General features: G+C 51.0%; 1 non-coding gene across 1 annotated transcript; it reads left to right on the top strand.

Moving 5' to 3' along the window:
• Nucleotides 1-5,590: 5,590 nt before the first annotated feature.
• On the top strand, nucleotides 5,591-7,500 carry LOC124569422. Its single transcript, XR_006971218.1, has one exon. It is a non-coding gene; the product is annotated as a small subunit ribosomal RNA (ribosomal RNA).

The raw sequence follows: 7,500 nt of genomic DNA, 5'->3' as shown, positions 1-7,500 counted from the left end.
GCAATCCACCCCTATAACATGCGTTTCATGAAGAGTTATCTCCAATATGCGACATTCCCGCTGTCCCTATACATGAGCTGCGGGCTGTACCAGTTACGAGCTAGAGACGCGACCGCGTTGCTCTCTGTACGAATGCCGATGCTGAGCGGTCAGCTAGGAGGCGCTCCATCCATGTCGGTACCGGTGAGCGTTGCACTCGCAGTCGCAAGAACGTACGGCAAGTATATTACCTGGAAGAGTCAATGACAGTCCACGCCCCCCTGCGTGGGAAGAGTCTTTCTAGGCCATGACCCACCGGAAGGGCGCAGCGTCCCCCACCCCAGACATGTGACGTCACACCATCGGTATTGACGACTAGACTGATTCCTTATAATCATTTGCCATACACCGGTGGAAGCTGCCGAGACGAGTAACTACATAGCGGGCTCGCCGTGTCACTAATGTACAGAGATACAACAGTTTCGACTGGAACCGGATTAAACGTATACACGGCGCTGATTAGTAATAGATAGAGCCATCAGAATACAGATAATGTATACAACTGTCCGTATACATGCTGAAAGACTCTGCTCACAATCACAACCACACGTCAGCCACACACCCTTATCACGCACTACTCTCTGCCTGTAACACGCACACAGACAATATGTAAGCACCAGCATGGAACAACACCCAGTGCATCCTCTCCGCCACATTAGACAATCCACACTGTCATAACCAGACTGGGAGGTCCACTCAGAAAACAGAATATCCCACCCACCCGACAACCACCATTGCTCAGCCAAGCCACCAACACCCACACATGTCCTACACAGGGGTGCACCCAACATCACAATACTGCCTCCTCTCACAGCACACAAACAATGGCAGGAATGAAAGACACAGGTCTGCCACAAGCATGGAATGAGAGCGCCGCCTGTCATGAGCCAAAGGTGCATCCTGACGTGGCAAATCAGATGATGCCGCAGGCATCCACTTACTATAATCACAATCAACAAACCGGCCGCCCCGCCCCGCCCCCCATTAAACCTTTCCTTACAACAATGTGTACCTTAACCTAACCTATATCGTACCGTAACCTAACCTATGTCGTACCGTAACCTAACCTATGTCGTACCGTAACCTAACCTATGTCGTACCGTAACCTAACCTATGTCGTACCGTAACCTAACCTATGTCGTACCGTAACCTAACCTATGTCGTACCGTAACCTAACCTATGTCGTACCGTAACCTAACCTATGTCGTACCGTAACCTAACCTATGTCGTACCGTAACCTAACCTATGTCGTACCGTAACCTAACCTATGTCGTACCGTAACCTAACCTATGTCGTACCGTAACCTAACCTATGTCGTACCGTAACCTAACCTATGTCGTACCGTAACCTAACCTATGTCGTACCTTAACCTAACCTATATCGTACCGTAACCTAACCTATATCGTACCGTAACCTAACCTATGTCGTACCGTAACCTAACCTATGTCGTACCGTAACCTAACCTATGTCGTACCGTAACCTAACCTATGTCGTACCGTAACCTAACCTATGTCGTACCGTAACCTAACCTATGTCGTACCGTAACCTAACCTATGTCGTACCGTAACCTAACCTATGTCGTACCGTAACCTAACCTATGTCGTACCGTAACCTAACCTATGTCGTACCGTAACCTAACCTATGTCGTACCGTAACCTAACCTATGTCGTACCGTAACCTAACCTATGTCGTACCGTAACCTAACCTATGTCGTACCGTAACCTAACCTATGTCGTACCTTAACCTAACCTATGTCGTACCTTAACCTACCCTATGTCGTACCTTAACCTAACCTATGTCGTACCTTAACCTAACCTATGTCGTACCTTAACCTAACCTATGTCGTACCTTAACCTAACCTATGTCGTACCTTAACCTAACCTATGTCGTACCTTAACCTAACCTATGTCGTACCTTAACCTAACCTATGTCGTACCTTAACCTAACCTATGTCGTACCTTAACCTAACCTATGTCGTACCTTAACCTAACCTATGTCGTACCTTAACCTAACCTATGTCGTACCTTAACCTAACCTATGTCGTACCTTAACCTAACCTATGTCGTACCTTAACCTAACCTATGTCGTACCTTAACCTAACCTATGTCGTACCTTAACCTAACCTATGTCGTACCTTAACCTAACCTATGTCGTACCTTAACCTAACCTATGTCGTACCTTAACCTAACCTATGTCGTACCTTAACCTAACCTATGTCGTACCTTAACCTAACCTATGTCGTACCTTAACCTAACCTATGTCGTACCTTAACCTAACCTATGTCGTACCTTAACCTAACCTATGTCGTACCTTAACCTAACCTATGTCGTACCTTAACCTAACCTATGTCGTACCTTAACCTAACCTATGTCGTACCTTAACCTAACCTATGTCGTACCTTAACCTAACCTATGTCGTACCTTAACCTAACCTATGTCGTACCTTAACCTAACCTATGTCGTACCTTAACCTAACCTATGTCGTACCTTAACCTAACCTATGTCGTACCTTAACCTAACCTATGTCGTACCTTAACCTAACCTATGTCGTACCTTAACCTAACCTATGTCGTACCTTAACCTAACCTATGTCGTACCTTAACCTAACCTGTATTGCGCCTTAACCTAACCTGTATTGCGCCTTAACCTAACCTGTATTGCGCCTTAACGTAACCTGTATTGCGCCTTAACGTAACCTGTATTGCGCCTTAACGTAACCTGTATTGCGCCTTAACGTAACCTGTATTGCGCCTTAACGTAACCTGTATTGCGCCTTAACGTAACCTGTATTGCGCCTTAACGTAACCTGTATTGCGCCTTAACGTAACCTGTATTGCGCCTTAACGTAACCTGTATTGCGCCTTAACGTAACCTGTATTGCGCCTTAACGTAACCTGTATTGCGCCTTAACGTAACCTGTATTGCGCCTTAACGTAACCTGTATTGCGCCTTAACGTAACCTGTATTGCGCCTTAACGTAACCTGTATTGCGCCTTAACGTAACCTGTATTGCGCCTTAACGTAACCTGTATTGCGCCTTAACGTAACCTGTATTGCGCCTTAACGTAACCTGTATTGCGCCTTAACGTAACCTGTATTGCGCCTTAACGTAACCTGTATTGCGCCTTAACGTAACCTGTATTGCGCCTTAACGTAACCTGTATTGCGCCTTAACGTAACCTGTATTGCGCCTTAACGTAACCTGCATTGCGCCTTAACGTAACCTGCATTGCGCCTTAACGTAACCTGTATTGCGCCTTAACGTAACCTGCATTGCGCCTTAACGTAACCTGCATTGCGCCTTAACGTAACCTGTATTGCGCCTTAACGTAACCTGTATTGCGCCTTAACGTAACCTGTATTGCGCCTTAACGTAACCTGTATTGCGCCTTAACGTAACCTGTATTGCGCCTTAACGTAACCTGTATTGCGCCTTAACGTAACCTGTATTGCGCCTTAACGTAACCTGTATTGCGCCTTAACGTAACCGATATTGCGCCTTAACGTAACCTATATTGCGCCGTAACGTAACCTATATTGCGCCGTAACGTAACCCACATTGCCCCTTAACGTAACCTATATTGCGCCGTAACGTAACCTATATTGCGCCGTAACGTAACCCACATTGCCCCTTAACGTAACCCACATTGCCCCTTAACGTAACCCACATTGCCCCTTAACGTAACCCAACACACGTTGGGCCTTAACCCAACACACGTTGGGCCTTAACCCAACACACGTTGGGCCGTAACCCAACACACGTTGGGCCTTAACCCAACACACGTTGGGCCTTAACCCAACACACGTTGGGCCTTAACCCAACACACGTTGGGCCTTAACCTGCTCTGTAATTGTCATACGACGCGTTAAATTAGTGTAGTGTTGCCTAACTGCAACCCCCGCAATATAGTTTGCTACTCGCACTGCCCGGTCCCCAGTGTATCGCTTCATGTTAAACACCTTGCAGCTATACACTGTAATGTGGATGGCAGCAGGACGTACATGCTCAATGCCCTTTGCAGTTGTTCATTGGCATTTGCAGTTGTTCATTGGCATTCGCATGGCGAAGCACTTAGCCTACGCTGTGGTACGGCCTGTGTCAACTGTCCGCTGATGTTGTACGTCCAAATCACACACTGTACTGCACATTGGTCCTCATGTACTGAATGATACATCGTGGTACATGTGACCGTACAACGACTGCGCCAACAACGGCGAACCATGCGGTCCAAATGTTGTGCACTCAGCTACGTGTCGTCTCCCTATAAGAGCTGGATTGCAGTGTGGTATGCCCTGGATGGCGATCAGCATGAGCCGTCTGTTGATGTAGTGGCGCGTGTTGTCAGACGTAGTCGTCTCTTCTCACACACCGTGATAGCACGGTGCACTGCGTTCCACATCTGCGACATGCGACAGAGGCCGGTTGACAGTCGTTCGCGCAATGGACATCGCATACGTACGGGGGCCACCTTCCACGTGTTCGCTAAGCGTGGACATGTTGTTGCGTGTATGTGGGCAGACAGTGTGTCGTGACACCTGACACAGGCATGCAACAATCGTTGAATTTGCAAATGGCGATGGACGCCTACGTTTGCTGGTGACGTTACGCAAATGAACAACTGGTAAACCGTTGTGGTGCGGTTGTTCTCGCTAGGGGTGAATCAGTGATGGCGACGATCGGTTGAGCTACCAACCGGTTGTTGCAGCGATACCCACCATGCCCACGAACGTGAATGGCATGTGGGTGTGAAGCGATACGCGGCGGTGGCTGGGTGGGACCGTCCCCGGCCGGTGAGGGGGGGCCTCCCGGCGTGTTGGCCGTGCGGTGCGTGGGCGCACGCGCTACAGCCGGCTGGTGGGGGCGGCCAGTGGCAGGCGCGCCGGCCGACGGAGGCGGCAGGCGGCGCAGCTGCGCGCCGGCGCACCCTGCACGCGGCGCCGTGCGGCCAAAGTAGGTCCTCGCGGGCCCGGTGCGAAGCGCGGTGGACATCTGCAGTGTGCTGGTCCGATTGAGGACTGTGTGCGCTGAGGATGCGCCGCCGCCCGGCGCTCGGCGCCGCGACGCCGTCTGCTGCTCGGTCGCCTCTGCGGTTCTCGCAGGTGGTTTGTATCGCAGCTGTGCGGACGTGTTGGCGCGTGCGCTGTGCTGGGAGAGTTCGCTTCGGCACCCAAGTGGGGCTTTTGTCCTTCTGTGGCGCTGGCGTTGGAGCTGCCGGTCACCGTAGGTGGCGCGTGTTGTCTCCCGCCGGCAATGCCACGACAGCACGCTCCCGGGCCTCTGTCGGCAGCGGCAAGCTCAGTTGGGAGCACGGGTGGTCGCACCTAAAGCGTCTACTCGCCAAACTCCGGGCGATTGCGCCTCTCTCGAACCCGACCAAGTACTTAGGACGGCGCTGCGCGCCGCCGGGACCTGAGAGGGTTTCGAGGTGTATGGTGCAGGGGAGCTCAGCCTCCTCCTGTTTGCAGAATAATTGAGCGGACGCTTGCGTGTTCGCGCGGGCCCCCGGGACACACTCCCGGGCGGCCGGCTGCTCAGCTCTAGTTGACGCAGCTCCCTGGTTGATCCTGCCAGTAGTCATATGCTTGTCTCAAAGATTAAGCCATGCATGTCTCAGTACAAGCCGCATTAAGGTGAAACCGCGAATGGCTCATTAAATCAGTTATGGTTCCTTAGATCGTACCCACGTTACTTGGATAACTGTGGTAATTCTAGAGCTAATACATGCAAACAGAGTCCCGACCAGAGATGGAAGGGACGCTTTTATTAGATCAAAACCAATCGGTCGGCTCGTCCGGTCCGTTTGCCTTGGTGACTCTGAATAACTTTGGGCTGATCGCACGGTCCTCGTACCGGCGACGCATCTTTCAAATGTCTGCCTTATCAACTGTCGATGGTAGGTTCTGCGCCTACCATGGTTGTAACGGGTAACGGGGAATCAGGGTTCGATTCCGGAGAGGGAGCCTGAGAAACGGCTACCACATCCAAGGAAGGCAGCAGGCGCGCAAATTACCCACTCCCGGCACGGGGAGGTAGTGACGAAAAATAACGATACGGGACTCATCCGAGGCCCCGTAATCGGAATGAGTACACTTTAAATCCTTTAACGAGTATCTATTGGAGGGCAAGTCTGGTGCCAGCAGCCGCGGTAATTCCAGCTCCAATAGCGTATATTAAAGTTGTTGCGGTTAAAAAGCTCGTAGTTGGATTTGTGTCCCACGCTGTTGGTTCACCGCCCGTCGGTGTTTAACTGGCATGTATCGTGGGACGTCCTGCCGGTGGGGCGAGCTGAAGGCGTGCGACGCGCCTCGTGCGTGCTCGTGCGTCCCGAGGCGGACCCCGTTGCAATCCTACCAGGGTGCTCTTGAGTGAGTGTCTCGGTGGGCCGGCACGTTTACTTTGAACAAATTAGAGTGCTTAAAGCAGGCAAGCCCGCCTGAATACTGTGTGCATGGAATAATGGAATAGGACCTCGGTTCTATTTTGTTGGTTTTCGGAACCCGAGGTAATGATTAATAGGGACAGGCGGGGGCATTCGTATTGCGACGTTAGAGGTGAAATTCTTGGATCGTCGCAAGACGAACAGAAGCGAAAGCATTTGCCAAGTATGTTTTCATTAATCAAGAACGAAAGTTAGAGGTTCGAAGGCGATCAGATACCGCCCTAGTTCTAACCATAAACGATGCCAGCCAGCGATCCGCCGCAGTTCCTCCGATGACTCGGCGGGCAGCCTCCGGGAAACCAAAGCTTTTGGGTTCCGGGGGAAGTATGGTTGCAAAGCTGAAACTTAAAGGAATTGACGGAAGGGCACCACCAGGAGTGGAGCCTGCGGCTTAATTTGACTCAACACGGGAAACCTCACCAGGCCCGGACACCGGAAGGATTGACAGATTGATAGCTCTTTCTTGATTCGGTGGGTGGTGGTGCATGGCCGTTCTTAGTTGGTGGAGCGATTTGTCTGGTTAATTCCGATAACGAACGAGACTCTAGCCTGCTAACTAGTCGCGTGACATCCTTCGTGCTGTCAGCGATTACTTTTCTTCTTAGAGGGACAGGCGGCTTCTAGCCGCACGAGATTGAGCAATAACAGGTCTGTGATGCCCTTAGATGTTCTGGGCCGCACGCGCGCTACACTGAAGGAATCAGCGTGTCTTCCTAGGCCGAAAGGTCGGGGTAACCCGCTGAACCTCCTTCGTGCTAGGGATTGGGGCTTGCAATTGTTCCCCATGAACGAGGAATTCCCAGTAAGCGCGAGTCATAAGCTCGCGTTGATTACGTCCCTGCCCTTTGTACACACCGCCCGTCGCTACTACCGATTGAATGATTTAGTGAGGTCTTCGGACTGGTACGCGGCATTGACTCTGTCGTTGCCGATGCTACCGGAAAGATGACCAAACTTGATCATTTAGAGGAAGTAAAAGTCGTAACAAGGTTTCCGTAGGTGAACCTGCGGAAGGATCATTA

The sequence above is a fragment of the Schistocerca americana genome, unplaced genomic scaffold, assembly GCF_021461395.2.
Source record: "Schistocerca americana isolate TAMUIC-IGC-003095 unplaced genomic scaffold, iqSchAmer2.1 HiC_scaffold_1491, whole genome shotgun sequence".
Lineage (NCBI taxonomy): Eukaryota > Metazoa > Arthropoda > Insecta > Orthoptera > Acrididae > Schistocerca > Schistocerca americana.
The sequence above is the reverse complement of the archived record's forward strand: the minus strand, read 5'-3'. Positions and strand labels throughout refer to the sequence as shown.